The sequence below is a fragment of the Oncorhynchus tshawytscha genome, linkage group LG20 (genome assembly GCF_018296145.1).
Source record: "Oncorhynchus tshawytscha isolate Ot180627B linkage group LG20, Otsh_v2.0, whole genome shotgun sequence".
In the NCBI taxonomy this organism is placed as follows: domain Eukaryota; kingdom Metazoa; phylum Chordata; class Actinopteri; order Salmoniformes; family Salmonidae; genus Oncorhynchus; species Oncorhynchus tshawytscha.
This window is the reverse complement of record NC_056448.1, coordinates 28,529,202-28,545,600: the sequence shown is the minus strand read 5'-3', so window position 1 is coordinate 28,545,600 and position 16,399 is coordinate 28,529,202.

Genomic DNA, 16,399 nt, shown 5'->3' with positions numbered 1-16,399 from the left:
CGTGCCGTGGGGGAGATCTTCGTGGGCTATACTCGGCCTTGTCTCAGGGTAGTAAGTTGATGCTTGAAGATATCCCTCTAGTGGTGTTGGGGCTTTAGCAAAGTAGGTGGGGTTATATCCTGCCTGTTTGGCCCTGCCACAGTGTCTCCCAAACCTTCCTGTCTCAGCCTCCAGTATTTATGCTGCAATAGTTTGTGTCGCAGGACTAGGGTCAGTCTGTTATATCTAGAGTATTTCTCCTGTCTTATCTGGTGTCCTGTGTGAATTTAAGTATGCTCCCTCTAATTCTCTCTCTTTCTCCTCTCTTTCTCTTTTTCCTCTCTCTCTTTCTCTGATTGATGATAATACAGTCATAGTAAGTACATATTTCCTCAATAAAGTAGCTATCAGCAACGTCAGAACAAGTAAGGGGGAAAAAAGTCAAGTGCAAGTGTCAGGTCATGAAATACTTTTAAAAAATTGCCCACATGAAAAAATATTACAGTATATTATGGTTTAAATACTATAGAAGTCACTGTATGTGTTTTTGCAGACTATTGTAGCATTCACTGTTTTCACGAACCAAAGAATACTGTATTATTTACAGTTTTCTATAGTATAAATGCTGTAGCTAATTTTCCCCTAACTGCAGACGCTCTCTAGCAGTTGGAGGACTAAATTACCTCAGGCTTAACATTTAAATGGACTGGAAAACAACAGTAATTTTTGCGACTAAATACACCCTTCTGGCTAGCTGACCACCGATTTTCATTACAATTTATGTAGGTTAAGATAGGTTATTAGAGTAAAAAAAAGCTATGTATATACATTTTGTGGGACACATCATTAGTGGTGGTGTGTGTCTATTTGTCAATAACAGCTGGTGCGTGATGTCAAATATTTCTCTTTCACCACATTGCACGCAGGTCCTGCAGCCACTGGTCGTGGCATACTTTTGCCCTTTAAAGGCCCACTCCAAGGTAGCTGGAGTCCTCAGCCATTTGGACCACTCCTGGTAAACAAATCAGAATTTGCCAGAATATTCAGCTACCCGTACCAGCGTTGCAAGGACATGCACTATGTGGTGGAAGGGTTTAAGAAGTGGGGCCTCTTCCCTATTGACCCTTCATCCATTGAAGGGTCCCGTTTAATGCCGCTGAAACTCCTCACCACCGACAGTGCCTCCCAGTTTGTAGGAGCTGCTGGATCCCCCAGCTGCCGAAGAAGGCCATGTGCCTGCTCTCTCGGCCACACCATCGTCGGCCCCTCATCCCTACCACTACTAACACCAGCTCCTCCAAGCCATTGTCTGCGGTTTCGTCCACCATGATAAACATCAGCCCCACGTCTGTCGCCACTGAAGCGGCCTCCTCTGGACCAACTGCCTCCTCAGGCTGCTCTGGTCACACCACCACAGCAGCCTCCTCTGGACCAACTGCCTCCTCAGGCTGCTCTGGTCACACCACCACAGCAGCCTCCTCTGGTGTCCCTGCCCCTTGCAATTTGAATACAGCCACCTCCACTGTTTATGTATTTGATAAAACTGCTATATTTAACTAATTCTTTTTTTCTCTCTTAACATATCTACAGTCCATAGCACCAGCCCACAAGGCATGTCCACCTCCTACATATTTTCTTCAGCTTCCTCCAGTGATATTGATGTAAAAAAGTTGAAAATGGTTTCATGAAACATTCTCTGTCTAACACGTCTTTCTCTCTCAACTGCAGCACAGAAAAGGAAGAGAAAAGCTCCTCCGGCCACCTCTGTCACATCCCCATGGCATCACCCTCAGGTTCTTTTTTTCTCCCAGTTGTATCAATTACTATTGTTGCTGTAGTACGTCTTGTACATTTGCAAGCCATGTTACGTTGTTGTTGTTTTCAAAGAATAGAAGAAGATACCACCTGCTGTGCTCACTGCGGGGAGCTTGATCTGCCTGCAAGCTCCCTGCACGAGTGTGAGTCCAAGGTGCCATGGGCGTGCTGTGACTTCTGCCAGTACTGGTTCCACTACAGGTGTGTGCTGTGACTTCTGCCAGCACTGGTTCTACTACAGGTGTGTGCTGTGACTTCTGCCAGCACTGGTTCCACTACAGGTGTGTGCTGTGACTTCTGCCAGCACTGGTTCTACTACAGGTGTGTGCTGTGACTTCTGCCAGCACTGGTTCCACTACAGGTGTGTGCTGTGACTTCTGCCAGACTTCTGCCAGCACTGGTTCCACTACAGGTGTGTGCTGTGACTTCTGCCAGCACTGGCCAGCACTGGTTCCACTACAGGTGTGTGTGTGCTGCCAGCACTGGACAGGTGTTCTGCCAGCACTGGTTCCACTGCAGGTGTGTGCTGTGACTTCTGCCAGCACTGGTCCACTGCAGGTGTGTGCTGTGACTTGCCAGCACTGGCCAGCACTGGTTCCACTGCAGGTGTGTGCTGTGACTTCTGCCAGCACTGGTCCACTGCAGGTGTGTGCTGTGACTTCTGCCAGCACTGGTTCCACTGCAGGTGTGTGCAGTGGGATCCAGAAGTGGAGCTGGATTGTTTTTGTGATTTCTGTGACAATATAGGGATGGAGGTCAAGATTTACTGTGATTGTTTGTTTTGTTTCTTTTCATATGCAATTATTATGCAATTTATATATACAGTATATACCTATTTCTTACCTTCAAATCAAACTTTATTTGCTTCATGCGCCGAATACAACAAGTATAGACTTTACCGTGAAATGCTTACTTACAAGTCCTTAACCAACAGTGCAGTTCAAGAAGAAGAAAATATTTACCCAGTAGGCTAAACTAAAAATAAATAATAAAAAGTAACACAATAAGAATAACAATATTGAGGCTATATACAGGGGGCACCGGTACAGCGTCAGTGTGCGGTGGTCCAGGCTATTTGAGGTCATTTGTACATGTAGGTGGGAGCGAAGTGACTATGCATAGGTAACAAACAACAGCGAGTAGCAGCAGTGTATAAATGGTGTGGGGGGGGCCTGTCAATGTAAATTGTCCAGTGGCGATTTTTATGAATTGTTCAGCAGTCTAATGGCTTGGGGGTAGAAGCTGTTGAAGAGCCTTTTTGTCCAAGACTTGGCGCTCCGGTACCGCTTGCCGTGCAGTAGCAGAGAAAACAGTCTGTAACTTGGGTGACTGGAGTCTGACAATTTTATTGGCTTTCCTCTGACACCGCCTGGGTATATAGGTCCTGGATGGCAGGAAGCTTGGCCCCAGTGATATACTGGACCATACACACTACCCTCTGTAGCGGCTTACAGTTGGATGCCGAACAGCTACCATACCAGGCGGTGATGCAACCGGTCAAGATGCTCTCGATGGTGCAGCTGTAGAACTTTTTGAGGACCTGGGTACCCATGCCAAATCTTTTCAGTCTCCTGTGGGGGAAAGGCGTTGTCGTGCCCTCTTCACAACTGTCTTGGTGTGTTTGGACCATGATCGTTTGTTGGTGATGTGGCCCCTTCGATGTTAATGGGGGCATGTTCAGCCCTCCTTTTCCTGTAGTCCACAATCAGCTCCTTTGTCTTGCTCACATTGAGGGAGAGGTTGTTGTCCTGGTACCACACTGCCAGGTCTCTGACCTCCTCCCTATAGGTGGTCTCATCATTGTTGGTGATCATGCCTACCACAGTTGTGTTGTCAGCAAACTAAATGATGGTGTTGGAGTTGTGCTTGGCAACGCAGTCGTGTGTGAACAGGGAGTACAGGACGGGACTAAGCACGCACCCCTGAGGGGCCCCTGGTGTGATTTTATACATATTTAAACCTGAGACATCTGTCACTGCAGTAATTGACACCATATCTGAATATGGTAACCTGTCAGGGTACAAAATTAACATGGATAAATCTATGGCTTTACCTTTGAATATCCCCTCTACAATCAACTTAGAAACAATATCTCCATTCCAATGGACTGAAACAGGCTTAAAATACATGAGCATATGTTACTCCAAATCTTAAAGACCTGTTCACTTCAAATTATTTGCCTTTGCTCACAAAGATTAAACAGGACCTGGTTAACTGGTCTACCCTACCAAACTCCTGTCGTCAGGATGAATATCTTTCCTCGGCTAAATGAGTGTATTGGACTGGAAGACGAAGGGTGTTGCTGACCTTATGCCTTTAATTTCTCAGGACACTCTTAAATTGTTCCAACAGATAAAAACTGAGTTTGACTTACCCAACAAATATTTTTTTTAATTAAGTACCTACAACTTAGGCACTTCATAGAGGGTCAGAAGAAAGTCGATAAACTACGTTTTCAAATGACTGAAGTTAAAAACAATTTATGAATCCTATTGTTCGGAGAGGTTTATTCTCCAACTTATATTCTATTTTGTTGATCAGAAGTGCCTCAATCATTCACGCGTTGAGACATATTTGGGAGAGAGACATTCGGTGAGGAAGAATGAATGGGCTTCTATCTACGAAAGGGTCTAACCCAAATTCACCTCCGTAAGCATACAATAACTAAATATTTTAATAGAACCTACTTTACACCTGTCCGCCTTCACAGAATGTGTTCCAATGCATCACATTCATGTTTCAAATGTAAACAGTAGACGTGCACCTTCATGCATGTTTTTTTGGTACTGTAGCAGAATCCAGTCTTATTGGAATTATATTCATTTACACATCCAGAAAATACTGGGTAGACAATTAGCTTTTTCACCAAATTTATATTTGCTCTACTTTGATTGTAACGTTGTGTTTGACCCTGACTCTGAACATCTGTTCAATACCCTTGTTTACTTAGCAAAAAAATGTATATTGTTATTATGGTCCACACCTGAAGTACCACACTGTTTGTATTCGGTCATGTTTCCAGTCACCTTGCCTTGGTTAAAAGCAGTGGATTGCACTTTCAGTTTCGCGCGAATGCTGCCATTGATCCATGGTTTCTGGTTGGGGAATGTTTTAATAGTTGTTGTGAATACAACATCGCCAATGCACTTTCTTATGAACTCGCTCACCGAATCAGCGTATTCGTCAATGTTGTTGTTTGACGCAATGCGGAACATATCCCAATCCACGTGGTCGAAGCAATCTTGAAGTGTGGAATCAGATTGGTCGGACCAGCGTTGAACAGACCTGAGCGCAGGAGCTTCCTGTTTTAGTCTCTGTCTATAGGCAGGGAGCAACAAAATGGAGTCGTGGCCAGCTTTTCCGAAAGGAGGGCGTGGGAGGGCCTTATATGCGTTGCGGAAGTTAGAATAACAATGATCCAGGGTTTTACCAGCCCTGGTAGCACAATCGATATGCTGATAGAATTTAGGGAGTCTTGTTTTCAGATTAGCCTTGTTAAAATCCCCAGCTACAATGAATGCAGCCTCAGGATATGTGGTTTCCAGTTTACATAGAGTCAAATAAAGTTTGTTCAGGGCCGTCGATGTGTCTGCTTGGGGGGGAATATATGCGGCTGTTATTATAATCGAAGAGAATTCTCTTGGTAGATAATGCGGCCGACATTTGATTGTGAGGAATTCTAAGTCAGGTGAACAGAAAGACTTGAGTTCCTGTATGTTGTTATGATCACACCCCGTCTTGTTAATCATAAGGCCCTTCTTCTTACCAGAAAGATGTTTGTTGCGTGAAGAAACCAGGTGGCTGTACCGACTCCGATAGCGTGTCTCGAGTGAGCCATGTTTCCGTGAAGCAAAGAACGTTACAGTCTCTTATGTCTCTCTGGAATGCTACCCTTGCTCGGATTTCATCTATCTTGTTGTCAAGAGACTGGACTTTGGCAAGTAGTATGCTTGGGAGTGGTGCGCGATGTGCCCGTCTCCGGAGCCTGACCAGAAGACCGCTTCGTCTGCCCCTTTTACGGCTTCGTTGTTTTGGTTCGCCGGCTGGCGAATCCATTGTCCTGGGTGGTGGGCAAAACAGAGGATCCGCTTCGGGAAAGTTGTATTCCTGGTCATAATGATGGTGAGTTGACGTTGCTCTTATATCCAGTAGTTCCTCCCGACATTGGTATCCTAAGATTATCTGGGGTACCAATGTAATAAATAACACGTTAAAAAACAAGATACTGCATAGTTTCCTAGAAACGCAAAGCGAGGCGGCCATCTCTGTCGGCACCGGAAGTACAAGGCTCTCCAGAGGGTAGTGAGGTCTGCACAACGCATCACCGGGGGGCAAACTACCTGCCCTCCAGAACACCCGATGTCACAGGAAGGCCATAAAGATCATCAAGGACAACAACCACCCGAGCCACTGCCTGTTCACCCCGCTATCATCCAGAAGGCGAGGTCAGTACAGGTGCATCAAAGCAGGGACCGAGAGACTGAAAAACAGCTTCTATCTCAAGGCCATCAGACTGTTAAACAGCCACCACTAACATTGAGTGGCTGCTGCCTTACATGTAAAAAATGTATCACTAGCCACTTTAAACAATGCCACTTAATATAATGTTTACATACCCTACATTACTCATCTCATATGTATATACTGTACTCGATACCATCTACTGCATCTTGCCCATGCCGTTCTCATTCATATACCTTTATGTACATATTCTTCATTCCTTTACACTTGTGTGTATAAGGTAGCAGTTGTGAAATTGTTAGGTTAGATTACTCGTTGGTTATTACTGCATTGTCAGAACTAGAAGCACAAGCATTTCGCTACACTCGCATTAACATCTGTTAACCATGTGTATGACATAAAATTTGATTTGATTTGCGAGAATGTGGCTTTCTCAAGCTACTGCTATCCTACCTCTAGAGTATCTTACCTTTGATTTACACCAGAAGTCCTGATACATTTTGGAAAAACTGGTCTCCATTGTGGTCCTATGTTGAAAACATCTCATAAATGCCCCATGTTATAATTGTGATGTTTGTATTTTTGTCTATATTTTCTCCATTTTATGACTGCCTTTTTGTGTAATGTTTTGCTGTATCCTTATTCCTTTTATTGTACTTAGTCTGTGTGGTGCACTTTGTCTGCTTGTCTATGCAACCCCTGTTAAAATAAAATAACAGTCTAATAAAAAGATAACTACATAAAATAATTATAATAATGATATGTACCCATTGATTCGTGAAAAATATAACTTATATATTCATCATGAGCTCAGTTCAACTTTCAGACCCCATCAGAATGCAAAATATTAGCATGTTATAATTTTGATATAATGGATGATCAGTCCTTGCATCCAAAGCTCTGTCTATGAATTTGAGAGTGGTAGCTTATCAATTCTCTAGCCCCATCCCTCAGCCTTTTAACAAACCAGGGGTGGGGAGACGGCGTTGTTATTATTTCTAATGCTGATTACCGCTTTAAGCATCACGATGTCCGTACCAGATCGTTATATCAATTTTTTTAAGTGTTTCCCAAACAAGCACGTAGAGCAACAGCTAAGAGCGTCGTCGGGGGCATGTTCGGTTTTTCACATGACGGGGGAGCTGTCCAGTTCCCTGGTGCTAAAATTGATGCCGATTGCATCAAACACGACATTTCAGACTAGTTTCTATTAATGAAAATAAATAATGCCATAATCTACAGACTAACTATATATATTTGAATTTTCCGAACTGGTTTTCATTGGGAGGCAGGTCAAGCATTTTTATCAAAAGCAATCACTTTTGCACGTGAAAACACATAATCCTACTCTTTACTCCAAAGAATCCTACTCATTACTCCACACGCTTAATAAACACTAAACAAAAATATAAACTCAACATGTAAAGTGTTGGTCCCATGTTTCATGAGCTGAAGTAAAAGATCCCAGAAATTTCCCACAAAAATATTATTTGTCTCAAATGTTGTGCAGACATTTGTTTACGTCCCTGTTAGTGAGTATTTCTTCTTTTCCAAGATAATCCATCCACCTGCCAGGTGTGGCATATGAAGAAGATGATTAAACAGCATGATTACACAAGTGCACCTTGTGCTGGGAACAATAAAAGGCCACTCTGAAATTTGCATTTTTGTCACACAACACAATGCCACAGATGGCTCAAGTTTTGAGGGAGCATGCAATTGGCATGCTGACTGCAGGAATGTCCACCAGTTCCATTGCCAGAGAATTGAATGTTCATTTCTCTACCAACATCGTTTAGAGAATTTTGGCAGTAGGTCCAACCTGCCTCAAAACGGTAGACAACATGTAATCACGCCAGCCCAGGACCTCCACATCCTGCTTCTTCACCTGGGTGATTGTGTGAGACCAGCCATCCAGACAGCTGATGAAACTGTGGGTTTGCACAACTGAAGAATTTCTGCACAAACTGTCAGAAACCGTCTCAGGGAAGCTCATCTGCGTGCTCGTAGTTCTCACCAGGGTCTTGACCTGACTACAGTTTGGCGTCGTAACTGACTTCAGTGGGTAAATGCTCACCTTTGATGACCAATGACATGCTGCAGAAGTGTGCTCTTTACGGATGAATCCTGGTTTCAACTGTACTGGGCAGATGGCAGACTGGGTGTTGTGTGTGTGGAAAGCATGTGGGCAAGCTGTCCCAGTTCTTCCATGGCCTGCATACTCACTGTAAGGTCCTGGGTGTCATGAATGTGGAGTCAGGCTCAGGGAAACAGAGAGTTCAGTATAGTGCTCTTTTAATGCACACATGGTGAAAACACGGCTACCCACTAAACACTGGGTGCTTAAAACAAAATGCCCTAGATACGGGGAACAAAAATATAACAGCACTATACACTAACATACAACAGCACGTTCATCTCTAACCAACACCAGGGTTACAATATTCATTCCCGCACAAAGAAACGGGCAGGCCGGCTGACTAATAAAGCCCAACTAATTACAAACTTAAAACAGGTGCTATCAATAAACATATAAGGAGGGGGAGGAAAGAAATCAGTGGCAGCTAGTAGACCGGTGACGATGACCGCCGAGCGCTACCCGAACGGGAAGGGGAGCCACCTTCGGTCGGACTCGTGACAGTACCCCCCCTGACACGCGGCTCCAGCAGCGCGCCGACACCGGCCTCGAGGTCGACCCGGAGGACGAGATGCAGGGCGATCCGGATGGAGGCGATGGAAATCCCTCAACATTGACGGATCCAAGATGTCCCCCACCGGTACCCAGCACCTCTCCTCCGGACCATACCCCTCCCAGTCCACAAGGTACTGCAGGCCCCTCACCCGGCGTCTCGAGTCCAGAATGGCCCGTATCGTGTACGCCGGGGACCCCTTGATGTCCAGAGGGGGAGGAGGGACCTCCGGCACCTCACTACCACCGGCCTGAGGAGAGACACATGAAACGAGGGGTTAATACGATAATAGGAAGGGAGCTGTAATCGATAACACACCTCATTTATTCTCCTCAGGACTTTAAAGGGCACTACACACTACGTCCCCAGCTTCCGGCTGGGCAAGCGGAGGGGCAGGTTTTGGGTCGAGAGCCAGACCCTGTCCCGCGGTACAAACACGGGGGCCTCACTGCGGTGGCGGTCATCACTCCTCTTCTGCCGTTCACTCGCTTGTTGGAGGGATTCCTGGACGGCCCTCCAGGTCTGCTTGGAGCGCTGCACCCATTCCTCCACCGCAGGAGCCTCGGTCTGGCTCGGATACCATGGTGCCAGGACCGGCTGGTACCCCAACAGACACTGAAAGGGGGACACGTTAGTAAAGGAGTGGCGTAGTGAGTTCTGGGCCATTTCAGCCCAGGGGATGTATCTCGCCCACTCCCCTGGCCGATCCTGGCAATACGACCACAGAAACCTACCCACCTCCTGGTTCACTCTCTCCACCTGCCCATTACTCTCGGGGTGATAACCGGAGGTCAGGCTGACCGAGACCCCCAGACGCTCCATGAACGCCCTCCATACTCGGGACGTGAACTGGGGACCCCGATCAGAAACGATGTCCTCCGGCACCCCGTAGTGCCGGAAGACGTGGGTGAATAATGCTTCCGCAGTCTGTAGGGCTGTAGGGATACCGGGCAATGGGAGGAGACGGCAGGACTTAGAGAACCGATCCACAATCACCAGAACCGTGGTGTTCCCCTGAGACGGGGGAAGATCGGTCAGGAAATCTACGGATAGATGAGACCATGGCCGTTGTGGAACGGGGAGGGGTTGTAACTTCCCTCTAGGAAGGTGCCTAGGAGTCTTACTCTGGGCGCATTCCGAACAGGAGGACACATAAACCTTAACGTCCCTAGTCAAGGTGGGCCACCAATACCTGCCCTGAAGGATCCCCACTGTCCTCGCCACCCCAGGGTGACCCGAGGAGGGTAGGACGTGAGCCCACCAAATCAGTTGGTCCCGGACACCAAGCGGCACATACTTTGGCCCGCCGGACACTGAGGAGGTGCGGGTTCCACCCGTAACGCCCGCTCGAGGTCCGAGTCCACCTCCCATACCACTGGTGCTATCAGCCTCGAGGCGGGAAGGATGGGAGTAGGTTCGGTGGACCGATCCTCCGTGTCGTTAAAGGCGGGACAGTGCGGCAGCCTTTACAGTGCGTCAGCCTCCACACCTTCAGAGCCCTGACCACCGCTAGCAACTCCCGGTCCACCACATCATAGTTACACTCCGCTGGGCTGCGCTTCATTGAGAAGAAAGCTCAGGGGCAGAGATTTGGTGGCGTACCCGAGCGCTGTGATAGCACGGCACCCACCCCAGCGGAGGCGTCCACCTCCACTATGAATGCTAGAGAGGGGTCCAGATGAGCCAACACAGGTGCATCCGTGAACAGCACCTTCAACCTGTTGAAAGCTCCGTCCGCCTCTGCTGACCACTGTAACCGCACCGGGCCCCACTTCAGCAGTGAGGTAATGGGAGCCGCTACCTGGCCAAAACCCCGGATAAACCTCCGGTAGTAGTTGGCAAAACCCAAAAACCGCTGCACCTCTTTTACCGTGGTCGGAGTCGGCCAATTACGCACGGCCCTAATGCGGTCACATTCCATCACCACCCCCCGAGGTGGAAATGCGATAACCCAGGAAGGAGATGGCTCGTTTGGAGAACACGCACTTCTCAGCCTTGACGTATAGGTCATGCTCCAGCAGTTTACCAAGCACCTTGCGTACCAGAGACACATGCGCGGCGTGAGTGGCTGAGTAGATCAGAATGTCATCGATATAAACAACCACTCCCTTCCCGTGCAGGTCCCTGAGAATCTCGTCTACAAAGGATTGAAAAACGGCTGGAGCATTTTTTAACCCATACGGCATAAGAATTTAAGTGATCAACAAAACACAATAAATATTGGCTGACTTCACATATTACTTTTTTAGTCATAACAAAAATGTATCATTATTTGAGGCATTTTTTTCGTGGGGTGGCTGAGAACCCACATTGACGAGGTACTCATAGTGGCCCGATGTGGTACTAAATGCGGTTTTCCACTCGTCTCCCTCCCGAATACGCACCAGACTATACACGCTCCTGAGATCCAGTTTTGTGAAGAACTGCACTCCGTGAAACGATTCCACCGCCGTAGCGATGAGAGGTAGTGGGTAACTAAACCCCACTGTGATGACGTTTAGACCTCTATAATCAATACACGGACGCAGACCTCCATCCTTCTTCTTCACAAAAAAGAAACTTGAGGAGACGGGTGAGATGGAGGGCCGAATGTACCCCTGTCCCAGCGACTCCGTGACATATGTCTCCATAGCCAACGTCTCCTCCTGGGACAATGGGTACACGTGATTGTAAGATACAAGATCTATCTTACAATCCCTTCCCGGTCGATGAGGTGGTAATTTAGTCGCTTTCTTTTTACTGAAAGCGATTGCCCAATCGGCATACTCGGGGGGAATGCTTGGGGGGAATGCACACCGTGGAACCCTGGTCTAGACTTTCCACCGACGTGGCACCGATGGAAACTCCCAGACACCTTGCAGAACACTCCTCTGACCACCCGTGGCGAACCCCCTGTTTCCACAAAATTTTAGGATTGTGCCGGGCGAGCCAGGGAATCCCTAGCACCACTGGAAATGCAGGCGATTCAATAATATAGAGACTGATACGCTCCCTATGATTCCCCTGCGTCACCATGTCCAGTGGAACCTTGGTCTCCCTGACCACCTTAGGACCCTAATGCCGGCTATCTAGGGAGTGCACGGGAAAGGGAGAATATATCGGCACAAGCGGAACACCTAACTTAAGGGCAAGTCTGCGATCCATAAAGTTCCCAGCTGCGCCTGAATCGACTAGCGCCCTATGCTGGGAAGAGGGAAAAAAGTTCAGGAAAAAAAGTCAAGACAAACATGTGGCCAATAGGGGGTTCTGGGTGAGTTTGGTGCTGACTCACCTGGGGTGATTGAGAAGTGTTCCGCCTGCCATCTCTACACCCAGACGGACCCCCCCAGCACCGATCAGCCGTGTGTCCTCTCCGACCATAGCTGGTGCAGGGGAGGCCTCCTCCTCCGGTACCCCTCGGCACGGCCCCTCCCAACTCCATCGGAATGGGAGCGGAGCGGAGGGGCTGGGTGGTGGAACACACAGGACCCTCTCAGAATGCCCGCGGGCAGCCAGCAGATTGTCCAGTCGGATGGACATATCAATCAGCTCATCAAGGGAAAGAATGGTGTCCCGACACGCTAGCTCCCTGCACACGTCCTCCCGGAGACTACACCAGTAGTGGTCGATAAGGGTCGTTCCACCAAGATCCTGCTGCCAAGGTCCGGAACTCCAGCGCGTAATCCTGGGCGCTCCTCTTCTCCTGCCTGAGATGAAATAGTCGTTCTCCCGCTGCTCGGCCCTCTGAAGGGTGGTCAAACACGGCGTGGAAACGGCGGGTAAACTCTGGGTAGTGCTCCTTCACTGAGTCTGGGCCATTCCAGACTGCGTTCGCCCACTCCAGAGCACGACCCGTGAGGCAGGATGTGAGGACACTCACCCTCTCCGCTCCCGAGGCAGTGGGTCTGACGGTGGCCAGGTACAGCTCCAGTTGGAGTAAGAACCCCTGGCACCCCGCCGCCGCTCCATCATAAGCCCTCGGGAGCGTCAGACGGAGAGCACTGGAGTCAGGGGATGGGGAGTCCGGAGCCGGGGGAGCCGAAGGTGGAGAGAGGAGACCACTCCTCTCCCATCGGTCCATTCTCTCCATCATCTGATCCATCTGATCCGATGAAGAACAGTGGGATGGTGGAGAACCCGTTCCTCCATCGATGGGAGAGGATTGGCCGCTGCTCCTGCTGACTCCATTTAAAAGGTGCGGGATTCTGTAAGGTCCTGGGTGTCGTGAATTTGGAGTCAGGCGCAGGGAAACAGAGAGTTCAGTACAGTGCTCTTTTAATGCACACACGGTGAAAACACGGCTACCCACTAAACACTGGGTGCTTAAAACAAAATGCCCCAGATACGGGGAACGAAAATATAACAGCACTATACACTAACATACAACAGCACGTTCGTCTCTAACCAACACCAGGGTTACAATATTCATTCCCGCACAAAGAAACGGGCGGGCCGGCTGACTAATAAAGCCCACCTAATTACAAACTTAAAACAGGTGCTATCAATAAACATATAAGGAGGGGGAGGAAAGAAATCAGTGGCAGCTAGTAGACTGGCGACGACGACCGCCGAGCGCCACCCCCGAACGGGAAGGGGAGCCACCTTCGGTCGGACTAGTGACACTCACCAGACATGACACCCTTTGAGCATGGTTGGGATGCTCTGGATTGGCGGGTAGTGTGACAGTGTGTTTCAGTTACTGCAATATCCAGCAACTTTGCACAGCCATTGAAGAGGAGGGGAACAACATTCCACAGGCCCCAATCAACAGCCTGATCAACTCTATGTGAAGGAGATGTGTCGTGCTGCATGAGGCAAATGGTGGTCACACCAGATACTGACTGGTTTTCTGACCCACGCCTCTGAATAATGGCGCCGAAGGAGATGGCCGCTGTTTTACAATCCCGTAACCAATTGTGCTGCTGTGTATGTTTTTTCACATTATTTGTAACTTATTTAGTACGTAATGTTTCTGCCACCGTGTCTTATGACCGAAAAGAGCTTCTTGACATTATGGCAGCGATTACTCACCCCGTACTGGAGGAAATCTTCTATTTAAATGAGTCGGACGGGAAGGATTTACTCCAGACACACGACAAAGGGCCTCATCCCCGTCATTCGCAGGAGGAAAAGACGGAGGTATTGTGGACGACGGTCCGAGTGTCTTATAAGGATCCGTCACTGAGAGGGAGACCTTTAGTGACCTTTAGCCAATCTCCTGTTTGCCAACTTGCAATCAATCGATAATAAAATAGATGAACTACAAGCACGTGTATTCTACCAACGGGACATTAAAAACTGTAATATCTCATGTTTCACCGAGTCGTGACTGAACAACGACATGATTAACATACAGCTGGCGGGTTTTAAGCTTTTTCAGCAGGATAGAACAGCAGCCTCTGGTAAGACAAGGGGGGACGGCCTATGCATATTTGTAAACCACAGCTGGTGCACGAAATCTAAGGAAGCCTCAAGGTTTTGCTTGCCTAAGGTAGAGTATCTCACGATAAGCTGGAGACCTCACTATTTCTCAAGAGAGTTTGCATCTATATATTTCATAGCTGTCTATATACCACCAGAGACTGATTCTGGCACTAAGACCGCACTGAATGAGCTGTATACGGCCATAAGAAAACAGGAAAATGCTCATCCAGAGGCAGCGCTCCTAGTGGCTGGGGACTTTAATGCAGGGAAACTCAAATCAGTTTTACTTCTTCTATCAGCATGTTAAATGTGCAACCAGAGGGAAAAAAAAACTCTAGACCACCTTTACTCCACACACAGAGATGCATACAAAGTTCTCTCTCGCCCTCCATTTGGCAAATCTGACCATAATTCTATCCTGATTCCTGCTTACAAGCAAAAACTAAAGCAGGAAGCACCTGTGACTCGGTCTATAAAAAAATTGTCAGATGAAGCAGAAGCTAAGCTACAGGACTGTTTTGCTATCACAGACTGGAGTATGTTCTGGGATTCTTCCGATGGCATTGAGGAGTACACCACATCAGTCACTGGCTTTGTCAATAAGTGCATCGATGATGTCGTCCCCACAGTGACCGTATGTACATACCCCAACCAGAAGCCATAGATTACAGGCAACATCCGCACTGAGCTGAAGGGTAGAGCTGCTGCTTTCAAGGAGTGGGACTGTAACCCGGAAACCGATAAGAAATCCCGCTATGCCCTCAGACGAACCATCAAACGCGTCAATACAGGCCTAATATTGAATCATACTACACCGGCTCCGACACTCGTCAGATGTGGCAGGACTTGCAAACTATTACAGACTACAAAGGGAAGCACAGCCACGAGCTGTCCAGTGACACAAACCTACTAAACTAGCTAAATTACTTCTATGCTCGATTCGTGGCAAGTAACACTGAAACATGCATGAGAGCACCAGCTGTTCCAGAAGACTGTGATATCACGCTCTCCGTAGCCGATGTAAGACATTTAGACAGGTCAACATTCAGACGGATTACAAGGATGTGTACTGAGAGCATGTGCTTACCAACTGGCAAGTGTCTTCACTGACATTTTCAATCTCTCCCTGACTGAGTCTGTAATACAAACATGTTTCAAGCAGACCACCATAGTCCCTGTGCCCAATAACACAAAGGTAACCTGCCTAAATGACTACCGACCCATAGCACTCACGTCTGTAGCCATGAAGTGCTTTGAAAGGCTGGTCATGGCTCACACCATTATCCCAGAAGCCCTAGACCTACTTCAATTTGCATACCGCCCCAACAGATCCACAGAGGATGCAATCTCTATTGCACTCAACACTGCCCTTTCCCACCTGGACACAAGGAACACCCATGTGAGAATGCTATTCATTGACGACAGCTCAGCTTTCAACACCATAGTGCCCTCAAAGCTCATCACTAAGATAAGGACCCTGGGAATAAACACCTCCCTCTGCAACTGGATCCTGGACTTCCTGACGGGCCGCCCCCAGGTAGTAAGCGTAGGGAACAACACATCCGCCACTCTGATCCTCAACATGGGGGCTCCTCAGGGGTGGGTGCTTTAATCAGGGGTGCGTCACTTTAATTCTAGCTACATGTACATATTACCTCAACTAACCGGTGGCCCCGCACATTGACTCTGTTCGGGTACCGAAGCCTCGCTTGTTATTTTAGTGCTGCTGTTTAATTATTTTGTTACTTTTATTTTATTTTTCACTAAAAATGTTTTATGCATGGTTGGTTTAAGGGCTTGTTAGTAAGCATTTCACTGTAAGGTTGTATTCAGCGCATGTGACAAACACAATTTGATTTGATTTACCTTTTTAAAAAGGTTGCCTGTGACCAACAGATGCATATCTGTATTCTCAGTCATGTGAAATCCATATATTAAGGCCTAATGAATGTATTTCAATTGACGGATTTCCTCATATGAACTAACTCAGTAAAATGTTTGTTGCATGTTGCGTTTATATTTTTGTTCTTCACTTTGAGTCGACTTCGGCA